We start from the raw sequence: 14231 nt of genomic DNA on the forward strand, positions 1-14231 counted from the left end.
GCCTGGAGAAGACTTTTCTTGAGCCGCCATACAATTTCTTGGTTTTTAAGGCTTCCAGAGATCCTTCTGTTAGCAACAGCAATTAATCCAGGATTTATCCTTTATTCTCTGACCTTTGGAAATGTTGTATATATCTTTGTACCATAGATTTACAGATGGCTGTTTTCCATTTGTGTCAAATGTAGTTTTTACCCAGTGACATTGACATCCTTATTAGCAGCTCATAACTTAGAAACTCTTTACTTTGAAAGGTAAAAATAAAAATAACCAGAAGTGCCACTTTATCTTCCAGTTTTGTGAACTGAAATTTTTTATTTCCTTGATCATCTTTGCTATATTATTGACTGTTTCTGTGCTTGCTTCGAAAGCCAAGTCATCTGTGTAATACAGTTTTAAGGAAGCATGTATGGAAATATCCTGGTGATTAAAGGAGAAGCTTGAATGTGAACTTTTAAAAAAAATGAGTTAAGTTCAGCATTCTTCAACCAGGAGGGCATGCCAAGGAAAAGAAAGGCTTGGAGCAGGTTGATTGGATGAGCCAGTTGAAAGAGCTGGTGCCATTTGCACCCAGAAAGGAAATAGCTATCAAAGTTAGAATATATTTTGTCTCTAGCAAGATGTCAAGTATGACCAGAAGAGGCACAAACTCTGTGTATCGGTTGCTTCCCATCCCAACTCCTAATAGCATAGGGGGGAAAAAAAAAGAACTGGAAAAACATGCAGCCTGGCCCTTACTGTTTTCAGACTTTTAGTTCCCTGGTGACAAAAAAGAACTCAGATATTTATGAACTGCCCAGTGACATTATGGCAGCAGTTAGACTGTAGTTTGCATACTTGGGAAGATGTGTGCATTCTGCATTTGACAGCTTGAAAATCTGCATGCTTCACGGGGTGGGGAAGGAACAGGGAGGGGGACTGAGAGTGCATGTTTCTGGAGCATGTTGTGACCTTATTCTAATTTGGCCATTACTAAAGCAGAGCACGTAGCCCAGTACCATTTGAAAATTCCCATTGCTGTTTTGTTCAGGATTTTGTCTCTAGTCCTAATTGCAGACCAGCTCTCCACTGATAGCTATAAAGGGTTTATGAGCATCTTGCCATGTTGAACTTGCTGTTTACTAATGACCTGTGCTTTTCTGCCCTTTCCTTCCTCTTCCTACTTCTTCCTCCCTTTCTATTTTTCTCCTCCTAGAAGCCTAGCGTGTCTCTCCACACTGGGGCTGCTGCAACACCAGGCCAGTGATCTTTCCTAAGCACCGTTACACTTCTAAAACCTTCAGCATTTTGCAGAGCTTTGCTTTTCCTTCCTGGACACGGTGTAAAAGAAGCTGAGGGTAGTTCTCCGGGGCCTATTTCTGCTGATGCCTGAGCAAACCACCTGCTTCTTCTTGTGCTCTGCAGGGCTTGATGGAACCTCCTTTCCCTTTGTTAGCACAAAGTACAAGATGAATTCTTTTTTTAAATTTTAGGATTTTATAAAGGTCATCTTAAGGTCTTTTGTTTCGTGTTCTCTTTTAAAACTCATTTCATCATTTAATTCAATCTCATGTTTTTCTTTTCTTTAAATATTTTGAGTTGGCCTTTTCCATTTGGTTTTCAGATCTTCAAAATGAATCAGGATCTCGTAACACCAAAAGAGAACATGTGCTTTCATAAAGGGATTGAGTCCACCAGTACTGCAGCTGACCCTCCCTTTCCTCTCCCTCTCCCTTCTCTCCCCCTCTATGAGCTTGCTTTTAGGGAAGGGTAATCTTTCAGGTGTTTCTCTCCACCTTACTAAAAATCTGAATAATGATAGCTATTTTAATTTAAAGTTTTCCAATTTAGAGTAGCTCTGATTGAACATTGAAAAGCATTTCCTCAAATTAAACAATCTTTTGTTATTTGTAAGTTGGGCTGGAATTGTTTCTATGACGAAATTATGGTTTATTTGTCTCGAGGCTTAGATTCTCTTGAAAATCTGATCACCTTTTGTTGTGTATGAAATCTTATAATTAAAGTTACTTTCATAACATGGTCATGAGCTATCAAAACAAGAATTGAGAAGTTAAAGAAAATGCAACCCTGTATTGTTAGGCTACTGGGATATTGATACAGAAAGAAAACAACTTTTTCTGTAAAAACATGGGACTGAAAATACATCACAGTACACTGAAGAACCACAACCAGCGTATCAGTTTTCTAAGGAAATAAATAGTTATCAGATTGAACTCGAACTCTGTTCAGATAATGTCTGGTATCCCTTTGACCTCTGGGGCAGCCAGCATGCCAGTGGGATTGGTGGACCACATGTGAAGACTTTTACCATGTATATTAGCATTTATACTCAGTGTATTCTGAAGATTGTCCCAATGGGACTTTCTTACTCTTATGTCTCATTTTCCCACACTAATAGCTAGAAAACCTAGAAGAGCCATTTGGGAAAAGTACTGCGGAACTTTTCAGATAATAAGCTTTGATTGGATTTTTAGAAATAGAATATAAAACCTGGGCCATGTTTTGAACTCTTAGAGGAGTTCTGGTTTAAGATTCAGAATGTGAAATACTCTTTAATTTTCTGTCCTCTTACTGATTATGGAGGTTATCATAATCACCAACTTATTGATTGTTTCAAATTAAAATAAATAATTGGCAGGATGTTCTGAGGAAGATTTTGAGATGTACATTATTTTAGATTCTCTTGACACAGAATTGCATTTGAGCTGGAAAAATCAGACTATTATGGTAGTTCAAACTGATCCCTGTAATGACTTCTGTGAGTTAGTGGAGAAAAGACACTTAAAGGAGGCACATTTTAGAGAGAAATGCTGATGCTTACCTTCTAAGCATTTGATAAAATATGAAAGAAAACTCGTACCATAGGAGAGCACCCATCAAATAAAATGTGGCATTTTCCCTTTGTGGTGCAGTTGTTCAGTATGTTTTTTGGTTCTCTTTGTGTTTGTTTGATTTGGTTTTGGTTTTTTAGCTAGGGAACTTTTCAAAACTGGTAATGCTAACTTTTTAAGGATCATGGATGACATTTTTCTATCACTTCTAATTAGTCTCTACAGCTTGTCTAAGTGACAGGTGTTTGGAGAAGCCTGGGTGCAGCTCTAATCTGGCAGTGGTCAAGGGACACACTCACATTCCATCTCCTTGATTTATTCCATCTTTATTTCCATTTTGCTGTTTTTGTTTGACTTTTTCCCCCCATTATATGTGTTTTTTTTTTTAATGGAATTGAAATTTTCTACTACTAGCCAGCTGAAATGTGGTATATCTTGTTAGCTCTCTTTCTCCTTGGATGTTTCATTTTGTTTCACAGATAGCTTTGTATGAAGCAGCCAGTTCTGTAAGGAAATGCTGTGTTGCCCCATTGTGGTCACACCCAAGTGTGAGGTTGCCAGATCTGTCAGGGTTGTTCTATTGAAATATAATGTTTTTTATATGTAATCTTTCTCTCTCTCTCTTTTTTTTTTTCCTTTTTCGGCCCAATGTTGAAGATGTAGAACTTTGTTTACAAATAATATTTTATATAATCTCATTCGTGTACCTGAGTTTATATATTTTGTGACTTTAGATTTCAACAGTTTGTATATTGGGACATTTTAATGTGATCATTGTGCTAAATAAATTTCACTAATAAACATCTTACATTAACACCTAACAGACTGGATTTTGGTTGGAGTCTTAATTATTGAAGTATGATGTGAATAAGACATGAGTTTGGCAAATAAAGACTCTTGAGAAATGAGTTCTCAGTCTAACTAAGCTTCTGATCGCATTCGTAATAATTTCATAACTGTGTGGGCTTTTTACTTTTTGCCAGGCATTTTCATTTTGACCGTGTTGTCACTTTTTGATTCTCAGAGTACCTCCTTTTTATCCAGAATTTGTAAGACTTAAGAAGCCCAAATGACTGATATTGTATAGCATTTGATGAGAAAAACAGTTGGCAGACCAGCAATATGTGGTTAACTCAAGAGTTTCATGGCATATCAATTATTGTTAGATGCCTTCTGATACATGTATGGTTAGTTAAAATTCATGTTCACAGTCTTCCTAAAATAGCTTCTGAATTATCAATTGAAAATGTTAAATTCAATGACATTTTAGGTTTGTAACTTTATTATTTGATGATCTCTAGTATGCTGCAACTGGGAAGAATTCAACAGAATGCCCAACTCCCTATCCATTCTGGGTTAGTGTTTCTTTGCAGTAGGTAGATTTGCAAATGCAGTATGTTGCTGAATTAAGACATTGAAAAATTCTATGCCTAAGGTAATTTGCGTGGTATAAACATCTTTTTTAGCTTCGCCGACATTTCTCTTTTTTGAGATTATTTATTTGAGAGAGAGAGAGAGAGAGAGAGTGCGCATGTGTGCAAGCAATCACAGGCAGGGGGAGCTACAGAGGGAGCTGCAGAGGGAGAGAGGGGGAAGCAGGCTCCCCACTGAACAGGGAGCCTGACACGATGCTCAATCCCAGGACCCCCAGGATCATGGCCTGAGCCAAGGACAGGCACCCAACCGACTGAGCCACCTAGGCGCCTCTTGGCAGACATTTTTTTTTTTTTTTTTGTTAATAAAGCTCAATTTAGTGTTCTTAGATTTCCATTTTATTTTATTTTGTATTATATTATATTATATTATATTATATTATATTATATTATATTATATTATATTATAAAGAGAGTGAGTCAGAGAGAGAACGAGCAGGGGGAGGGAGAGGGAAGAGCAGACTCTCTGCTGAGCAAGGAGCTGCAGGCTCAATTCCAGGACTCTGGGATCATGATTTGAGCCAAAGGCGGACATTTAACTGACTGAGTCACCAGGTACCGCTCCTTTTTCTCCTTTTTTTTTTTTTTTTTTTTTTTAAGATTTTGTTTTTAAGTAATCTCTTCACCTACCACCCCAGGATTGAGTCACATGCTCCACCAACTGAGCCAGCCAGACACCATCTTAGGTTTTCTTTTATTAAGAGGGCTTAACACAATCTCTTCTTAGGTTTAAAGCACAAGAATTTGGGATCCCTGGGTGGCGCAGCAGTTTAGCACCTGCCTTTGGCCCAGGGCGCGATCTGGAGACCCGGGATCGAATCCCACGTCGGGCTCCCGGTGCATGGAGCCTGCTTCTCCCTCTGCCTGTGTCTCTGCCCCTCTCTCTCTCTCTGTGTGACTATCATAAATAAATAAAAATTAAAAAAAAATAAAATAAGCACAAGAATTTAAATACTATAAATAATTCACGAACCTCACTTTCTTACAAGTTACACTAGGATTAACCCTTTTGGTGAGATTAATATATTATATTCTCTGCCTCTCTCTCTCTCTCTCTCTCTTTGTGACTATCATAAATAAATAAAAATTAAAAAAAATAAAATAAGCACAAGAATTTAAATACTATAAATAATTCACGAACCTCACTTTCTTACAAGTTACACTAGGATTAACCCTTTTGGTGAGATTAATATATTATATTATATTCTCAGATCTTATTAGTATATTCATTTTCATGAAAATGAGATGAGGGGTTTCTGGGTGGCTCAGTAGGTTAAGTGTCTGGCTCTCAATTTCGGCTCAGGTCATGGTCTCACGGGTTGTGAGATCGAGCCCCATGTCTGACTCTGGGCTCTGCTGGAAGTCAGAGGATTCTCTCCCTCTGCGCTCCCCCCTCACCACCTCCTCACTGTCTTTCCAAAAATAAATAAAAATCTTTTTAAAAACAACAACAACAAAAACCATTGTGATGAAACCTGGCTACTATTGGATTCTTTCCCCCTTGTAGACCTCATAATATGGTGGAGTTAGGAGGCTAGATAGGATTCTGGACAAAGACACAGGACTGATGGGGTGGGAACAGAATGTCCACTTCGTTTCTAAGTCACATGTAAGAGTGGATTATCCTCAATTTTATATTGACGCTGTTTCCATTAAATTGAAGTCTTTATAAGACTTAACCACAAATTATTTGTGGTATAAGTAAATGTCTTTGCTACCATGGAGGCTAAGCTAGATGCAGTGTTACTGCTGGTTTCCATTGTGACTAAGTGGTCTCTTATTGTGAGAAGCGTTCTGAATGTGATGTGATACCAATCCCCTAGGTCATGCCTGCAGGGAAACATAAAATTGCTTTGTTGGGGGCAGCCCTGGTGGTGCAGCGGTTTGGCACCGCCTGCAGCCTGGGGTGTGATCCTGGAGACCTGGGATTGAGTCCCACATTGGGCTCCCTGCATGGAGCCTGCTTCTCCCTCTCCCTCTGCCTGTGTCTCTGCCTCTTTCTCTGTGTCTATGAATGAATGAATAAATAAATCTTTAAAAAAATTTGCTTTGTTGGAATGTAATGACACAAATGAGATCTCAGGTGTTTCATCATTGTCTCCTGTAGCATCAGATAGAATTCAAGGAATTTAGCATTAGAAAAATTCTGAGAAACCAAAAAAGTGAAATCTTAGAAGAAATACAAATCTATAATGTTAGAGTTTCTAAACAGTTATTATAACCCTCCTCTAAGTTGACATAACTTATAAATGAAACCCAAACATAAAGCTGACACTGTTCCTAGATGTAGACACAGCAAGACATCCTTTCTCCTTTCCTGCTCCTTGAATCCTGGAAATAAAGATTTGGTTTTTTTCTTTCTTTTTTCCAGATATGAGATGCATGTTGGAGACACATCAGTAAAATACAAACACCTAATGTTTCTTGAAGTTTTATTGTTGGTTCATGGTTTTCTGGTAAAAATGTAAAACTTCTCAGAAAATTCCACATACACCCGTTAATACAATATGTTACATTCCATTCGTGGATATTTAGGACTCCCTTGAAAACCAGCTTGTGCACAGAGCATTTAATTGTACAGTGAGCCATTTGATTTTAGTTTCTTTCTTCTTTTAAGAAAAAGATTTTATTTATCTATTCATGGGGGAGGGGGGGAGGCAGAGCCTTAGGCAGAAGGAGAAGCAGGCCCCACACAGGAAGCCCGATGCGGGACCCGGTCCCAGGACTCCAGGATCACAACATGAGCCGAAGGCAGGTGCTCAACCACTGAGCCATCCAGGTGTCCCTATTTTAGTTTCTTTTTGGAGCTTGGTATTGAATAAGACAGAACAGCTTCTTCCTGAGTGTTGAGTGAATCTGTTATTCTGATATACTTTTTAAGCCATAACTTTGTTTATATGATTTGATTCTCTTTATGGAATGAAACTCCACCTTATGCCAAAAGGCATATGTAGATAATAGAATATTTTTCTTCATTTGCAATTTCATAAGTAATTATGAATACATTCTCCTTTCTAAAAATAAATTAAAGCGTCACAGATACAGTCATATTCTGTCAGAGGCCGGAGGAGTTTTACTCAACTAATATTCACACTCAGCTTCGGTATATTGACTTTGTATTTTTACCTGAATGTAGACTCAAACTGGTTTTTCTGATACATCTCATGAATAATAAGGATTACTTTCATTTGTATAATACATTAGAATTTGTAAACTTTTTTTGGAATGTGTAACAGTATATTTGTCTTTCTTTTGAAGAAGTTAGGTTAATAATAGAGCTCAAAACTGATCCTAGGCTGATGAGCCCTGTATTCTTTCTCCCATAGTATGTCATATCACAGTGGGTCTTCTAAGTGCTAATGAAGCCTCACAAAGACAGTTGGAAGGAATGGACCTATAAAGGCCTTTTTTTTTTTTTTTTTTTTTTAAGATTTTTATTTATTTATCCATGAGAGAGACAGAGGCAGAGGGAGAAGCAGGCTCCATGCAGGACTTGATCCTGGGACCATGGGTTCACGACCTAAGCTAAAAGCAGATGCTCAACCACTGAGCCACCCAGGCATCCCTATAAAGGCATTTTTAAGGCACTACTTTCTAGTAGAAAATCCAAGTCAAGGCAAGGGCTTTGTATGTAGGTAGGTAGTTTATTTTGAGAAGTGATGCCATGAAACAAAGGGTAGGGGGCTAGGAAGAGTGAAATTGGAAAGAGGAAAAGCCAGTATGATGAAGTATTATTAACTTTGTCACTTCTGTGGACAAAGTGGCCTTAATCCTGTGCCATTTCTTGGTTAACTGTTGTGCTTCTGGCACTTTTTCTGGCCAGCCTGCAGATGTCTCATCACTAGCATCAGAAATGATACGAGGCAGAAAACTCTGGTTTGGTTGAAATAAAGGGCAATCAAATCACACCTACATGCAGCTGGGTAGAGTAAAACATGGACTTTTAAGTAAGATTGGACGGGAGGGGTCTAATTAACCAAGAGGTTAATTCAACAAGATTCCTCTGTTTATGCCTTATCATAAGGAATGAGGTTCTTGAATTCTATAGAAGGAAATTTGAAGGAATTCCACCTATCATGGAACTAATTTCCAGAACCTAATTGTTAGAAACTAGAACTAATCACAAAAATTAGTTCTGGAATTTTCCATCCTAATTTTTTCTTCTGGAATCAGTTTCATTAGTTCCTTTCTTTTAAGGAATTTGGCTATTTCATCTTTACTTTGTTGACATGCTGTTTCTAATTTTCCCTTATAAACCCTTTTAGTTCTGTAAAATTGGTGTTGATATCTCTTCTTGGATTTCTGAGTTCAGTAATTTCAGTCCTGTCTCTTTTTCCTGATCGGTACAGTTAAAGATTTGTCAAATTTGTCAATCTTTTCAAAGGATCAACTTTTGGTTTTGTTGAGTTTTCTCTGTTTTTCTGTTTTCTACTTCATTTATTTTCACTCATTTTATTATTCCCTTTCTTCTGCTTGCTTTGGGCTTAGTTTGCTCTTCTGGTTTCTTTTTTCTTTCTTTTCTTTCTTTCTTTCTTTCTTTCTTTCTTTCTTTCTTTCTTTCTTTCTTTCTTTCTTTCTTTCTTTCTTTCTTTCTGATTTATTTATTTATTTATTTATTCAGAAAGAGCGAGAGGGAGGCAGAGACACAAGCAGAGGGAGAAGCAGGCTCCATGCAGGGAGCCCGACATGGGACTCGATCCTGCGTCTCCAGGATCATACCCCAGGCTGCAGGCAGCACTAAACCGCTGCGCCACCGGGGCTGCCCTCTTCTGGCTTCTTAAGGTGGAAAATTATGTTATTGATTTGTGATTTATTTTTAAACCCTCCCTTTAATGTAGGTATTTACAGCTATAAATTTCCCTCTAAGCACTTCTTTATCTGTATCTTATAAGTTGGGGTGTCTCATGTTTTCATTTTCATTTAAACTGTTTTCTGATTGTGTGTGATTTCTTTGATTGGTAACTTAAGTGTGTTGTTAATTTCCACTATTTGTGAATTTCACAAACTGCCTTCAGTTGACATTTTATAATTTCATTCCATTGTAGTTGTAGAACATACTTCGTATGATTTCAGTCCTTTTAAATATATTCAGGCTTGTTTTATGGCCTAACATATGGTCTGTCTTAGAAAAATGTTCCATGTGTACTTGAGAAGAGTGTATATTCTGCTGTTGTTGCATGGAATGTTCCATAAAACATCTGTTAGGTCTAGTTGGTTTATCATGTTATTCAGGTCCACTATTCATTATTGGTATTCTCTCTAGTTCTATTAATTATTGAAAGTGGGATTTTGAAGTCTCCAATAATCATTGTTGAACTGTCTTTTATTTCTCAGTTTGATTAGTTTTTAATTCATGTATTTTAAGGCTCTAATGTTTTATTTTTTATTTTTTAAAGGTTTTATTCATGAGAGAGAAAGAGAGAGAGAGGCAGAGACTTAGGCAGAGGGAGAAGCAGACTCCATGCAGGGAGCCTGATGTGGGACTCCATCCCAGCACCCCAGGATCATGCCCTGGGCTGAAGGCAGACGCTCAGCCACTGAGGCACCCAGGCGTCCCAACGGCTCTAATGTTTTAAAGGAAAAATTTGAATAATTAACTCCTACATGGTTTTTACAGTGCTCATGGATTAATTCCTTTTGAAAAATTCTAGGCTGTGGATAAAAGCATATTTACAAATGATTGCTACAACTGTGAGCTTCTAGGAGCTTCCCAAGCAGCAGTAAAATGTCAGTCATTGGTAGGAAGATTTAAATGCTTTTTCAAAAGATGATTTTTTTCTTTCAATTTTTATTTATTTATTTATTTATTTATTTATTTATTTATTTATTATTTATTTATTTATTTATTTTTATTTATGATAGTCCTAGAGAGAGAGAGAGGCAGAGACATAGGCAGAGGGAGAAGCAGGCTCCATGCACTGGGAGCCCGACGTGGGATTCGATCCTGGGTCTCCAGGATTGCACCCTGGGCCAAAGGTAGGCACCAAACCGCTGGGCCACCCAGGGATCCCGATTTTTTTCTTTCAAAATCCAACCAATTTTTTGGTAGAAATAGGAAAATCTATCCTAAATTTTTTTTTTAATCCTAAAATTTATATGGAATCTCAAAGGACCCTAAATAACCAAAACAGTCTTGAAAGAGAATAAAGTTGGAGATTTCACACTTCCTGATTTCAGAACTTCATTACAATGCTACAGTAATCAAAATGGTGTGGTTCTCGGATAAATATAGACATATAAATCAAGGAATAGAATAGAAAGCCCAGAAATAAATCCTTGAAAATTTAGTCAAATGATTTCAACAAATAGTGTGTTAGGACAGCTGTATATCCATACACAAAAGAGTGACATTGTACCCTTACTTTACACCATATGCAAAAATTAACACAAAACGGATTAAAGACTAAACATAGGAGCCAAAACTATAAAATTCTTAGAAGAAAACATAGGGCAAAAGCTTCGTGGCATTGGATTTGGAAGTAATTTCTTGAGTAGGATACCAAAATACAGTCCACAAGTAAAAATAGATAAACTGTACACATCAAAGTTGAACTTATGCACTTTTGTGCATCAGAGGACACTATCAGTAGAAGGCAACCCACAGAATGGGGGAAATTTTCATAAAATATATGTCTGAATAAGAGATTAATATCCAGAGTATATAAAACATGCCTATAGCTCCACAACACATAAACAAACAACTAGATTAAAAATGTGCAAGGGACTTGAATAGACAGTTCCCCCACAGAAGATCTGCAAATAGGGATAAGCATATGCAAATATGCTCAACATCACTAATCATTAGGGAAATACAAATCAAAACCTCAATGAAATATCACTTCACACTCATTAGGATGACTATTTTCTAAAAAATGTAAATAAAATAACAGGTGTTGGTACGGATGTGGGGAAACTGGAACCTTTGTGCACAATTGGTGGGAATATAAAGTGGTGCAACCGCTATAGGAAGTGGATTGGAAGTTTTACAAAAAATTAGAATTACTGAATGATCCAGCAATCCCACTTCTGGGTATATACCTGAAAGAATTGAAAGCAGAGACTTGGACATAGTTATACACCTGTGTTCATAGCAGCATTATTCAAAATGGCCAAAAGGTGGAAGCAACCCACATGCCCACTGATGGATGGATGGAAAAATAAAATGTGGAGCAAATACATGCTCCAATATGGGTGCACCTTGACGACATTATACTGAGTGAAAGAAGCCAGTTACAAAAGAACAAATACTGATTCTACTTATATGATTATATAGATTCCCTATAGAAATAGTCAAATTCATAGAGACAGAAAGTTTGGGACAGAGTTTAAGTTTTGCAAGATGATAAAAGTTCTGGAGATGGATGGCAGTGAGTTTGCATAACATTGTGAATGTACTTAATGGCTACTGAAGTGTATACATAAAAATGCTAAAAATAAAAAATGGTAAAAATAAATAAATGAGCTCAATAAAAAAGATGTTTTCAAGTTAACCATCATATACACTACAGACCTCCCTAGAATCACAGTAATTCTTTATGTATTAGCTATCTTGTGGATTTTAGTTTGTCCAGTTGCAGAGAGAAATACACAAATATGTAAATATTGCTTAAATGATAAAGAGTTATAAGGAACATTTGGTAGGAACAGATGTGTAATAATAGTTAAATTTCACGAGGAGGTTGGATGAGTACTAGGGAAATTTGAAATTAGAACTTGAAATCTGCATTTGGATATAAAGTCGACATCACAAACATGAGATGTCCTAAACTGAACCGAATCTACCCCCCACCCCAAAATCAAAACAGAAAAAACAAAACCCAAAACCTGCTTCCCCGTTCATTAAATGGAAATACAATGTTCTTCTAGTTGCCCAGCCTAAATGTTTGACTTCCCCTATCCCTCTCTCTCTCTTTAAGATTTTATTTATGGGGGGATCCCTAGGTGGCGCAGCGGTTTAGCGCCTGTCTTTGGCCCAGGGCGCGATCCTGGAGACCCGGGATCGAATCCCACATCGGGCTCCCGGTGCATGGAGCCTGCTCCTCCCTCTGCCTGTGTCTCTGCCTCTCTCTCTCTCTCTCTCTGTGACTATCATAAAAAAAAAAAAAAAAAAAAGTTTAAAAAAAAAAAAAAAGATTTTATTTATGGGGATCCCTGGGTGGCGCAGCAGTTTGGCGCCTGCCTTTGGCCCAGGGCACGATCCTGGAGACCTGGGATCGAATCCCACATCAGGCTCCTGGTGCATGGAGCCTGCTTCTCCCTCTGCCTATGTCTCTGCCTCCCTCTGTGTGACTATCATAAATAAAAAAAATAAATAAACAGCATATTTAAAAAAAAAAAGATTTTATTTATGCATGAGAGACCGAGACAGAGACATAGGCAGAGGGAGAAGCAGGCTCCCTGCAGGAAGCCCAGTGTGGTACTTGATCCAAGAACAAGAACCCCAGGATCACGACCTGAGCCAAAGGCAGATGTTCAGCTGCTGAGCCACCCAGGCGTCCCTTCCCCTATCTCTTTATCTTGCACCACCCCACATCTGGTTTGTCAGAAAAATCTACCTGGAAGATTATCTGCCTGACCACTTCTCACCACCCCCACTGTTTTTTGCCTGATTGGACCCCTTTCTTCACTACCATAATAACCTCCCAAATTAGTCTCCCACCTCCATTTGTTTGCTCCCTACAGTATATTCTCAACAGTATCCAGAGTGGTCCTGTTTATAGATCACTTTACTCTTTTGCTTAAAACCCTTCCAGTGGTTTCCCATCTCAAAGTAAAAGCCAGAGTCCTTACCAGTTGCCACAAGGCTATGTGATACCCTTGTCAGCCCTCCCCTTTGCTAGCTTTGCTTCATTGGTGTTCTTGTTGCTGTTACTGAACAAGCCAGGTGGGCCCTTACTTTGGGCTCTGAGCCCTGGCTATTTTCCCTGGATTGTTCTTCCCTCAGATATACTTGTAGTTCACTCTGTACCTTTTGAGTGAGTCTTTCTCTGTTTTATCTAAGAACACCCCTTCTGTTTTTCTCTCCCAACTTCCCTGCTTTCATTTTTCTCCATGGTACTTGTCACTTTATAATTTGTACAGATTAATGATTTATCTTGCTTATTGTCTCACTTTCCCTGCTAGAAGATAAATATTATGACAGGGATAGAGTTTCTGTTTTGTTCACTGCTGTGGTCCAGCACCTAGAACAGTGTTTGGCATCATAGTATGTGCTCAGTAGCTATTGAATGACTCGTGTTGTTGAATGTGCAATTTTTAAAAAAGAAAAACTCCCAAAGGAAAGAAATGTGGCTCCAAGAAAGTCTGTCCTGAATTTGCAGTGATGTATGTACTAAGATGGAAGGGTTTAAAAGGACATAAAGTAGGTGATGGGGATATGGGGAGGGCTTCCTCATCGAGGTACTGGCTAAGGCAGAGAGAAGAGCTCACTCTGGCAGCAGAGGGGTACTTCTTTTACCGTGTGTCTCCTGCTCATTCTAAAGGAGATCAGGACATCCCCCTATAGAATTACTTGCTGTGTTTCTCTAGCATGTAAGAGATGTAACAGGCAGTTTCTAAGTTATCCAGGATAAAGATGTATCCTTTCCGGTCTTTCAGGGCAAAGCCCAAGTACGTGTTATTTTAACCCATTTCCTCCGATGTTACTCCCATTGCCCTGACAATGTTACATTTACAATGACTTTCCACCTCCCTCTTTACCTGACACATTTTCTCATGGCTAAAACATTGTCACCGAGGTTGAAAAAAATACTTGTAGTAATAGCCTGTGCTATGATCTTTCCATGCTGTGGGAAAAAAAAATCACAAGCTTCTGTCTAGACTGTAATGACTGTTGTGTTGAATGTTGAGAAGAGCAATAGAGCACCGTGCTATTTTGTGTAGAAACAGAACGATGGTCTAACTTAAATTTTGTATATTGTGATGTGCCATAAGCAATTTGATCATGCTTCCTTCTTTTCTCTTAACCAGC

The 14231-nt window shown here is 38.1% G+C and overlaps 1 protein-coding gene across 36 annotated transcripts in view; it reads left to right on the top strand.

The window, feature by feature from the left end:
• MAP4 (microtubule associated protein 4) overlaps positions 1-14231 on the top strand; it is a 204522-nt gene that overhangs the window by 90708 nt on the left and 99583 nt on the right. The gene's annotated exons all lie outside the window — the stretch shown is intronic.

The sequence above is a fragment of the Canis lupus genome, chromosome 19 (assembly GCF_048164855.1).
Source record: "Canis lupus baileyi chromosome 19, mCanLup2.hap1, whole genome shotgun sequence".
In the NCBI taxonomy this organism is placed as follows: Eukaryota; Metazoa; Chordata; class Mammalia; order Carnivora; family Canidae; genus Canis; species Canis lupus.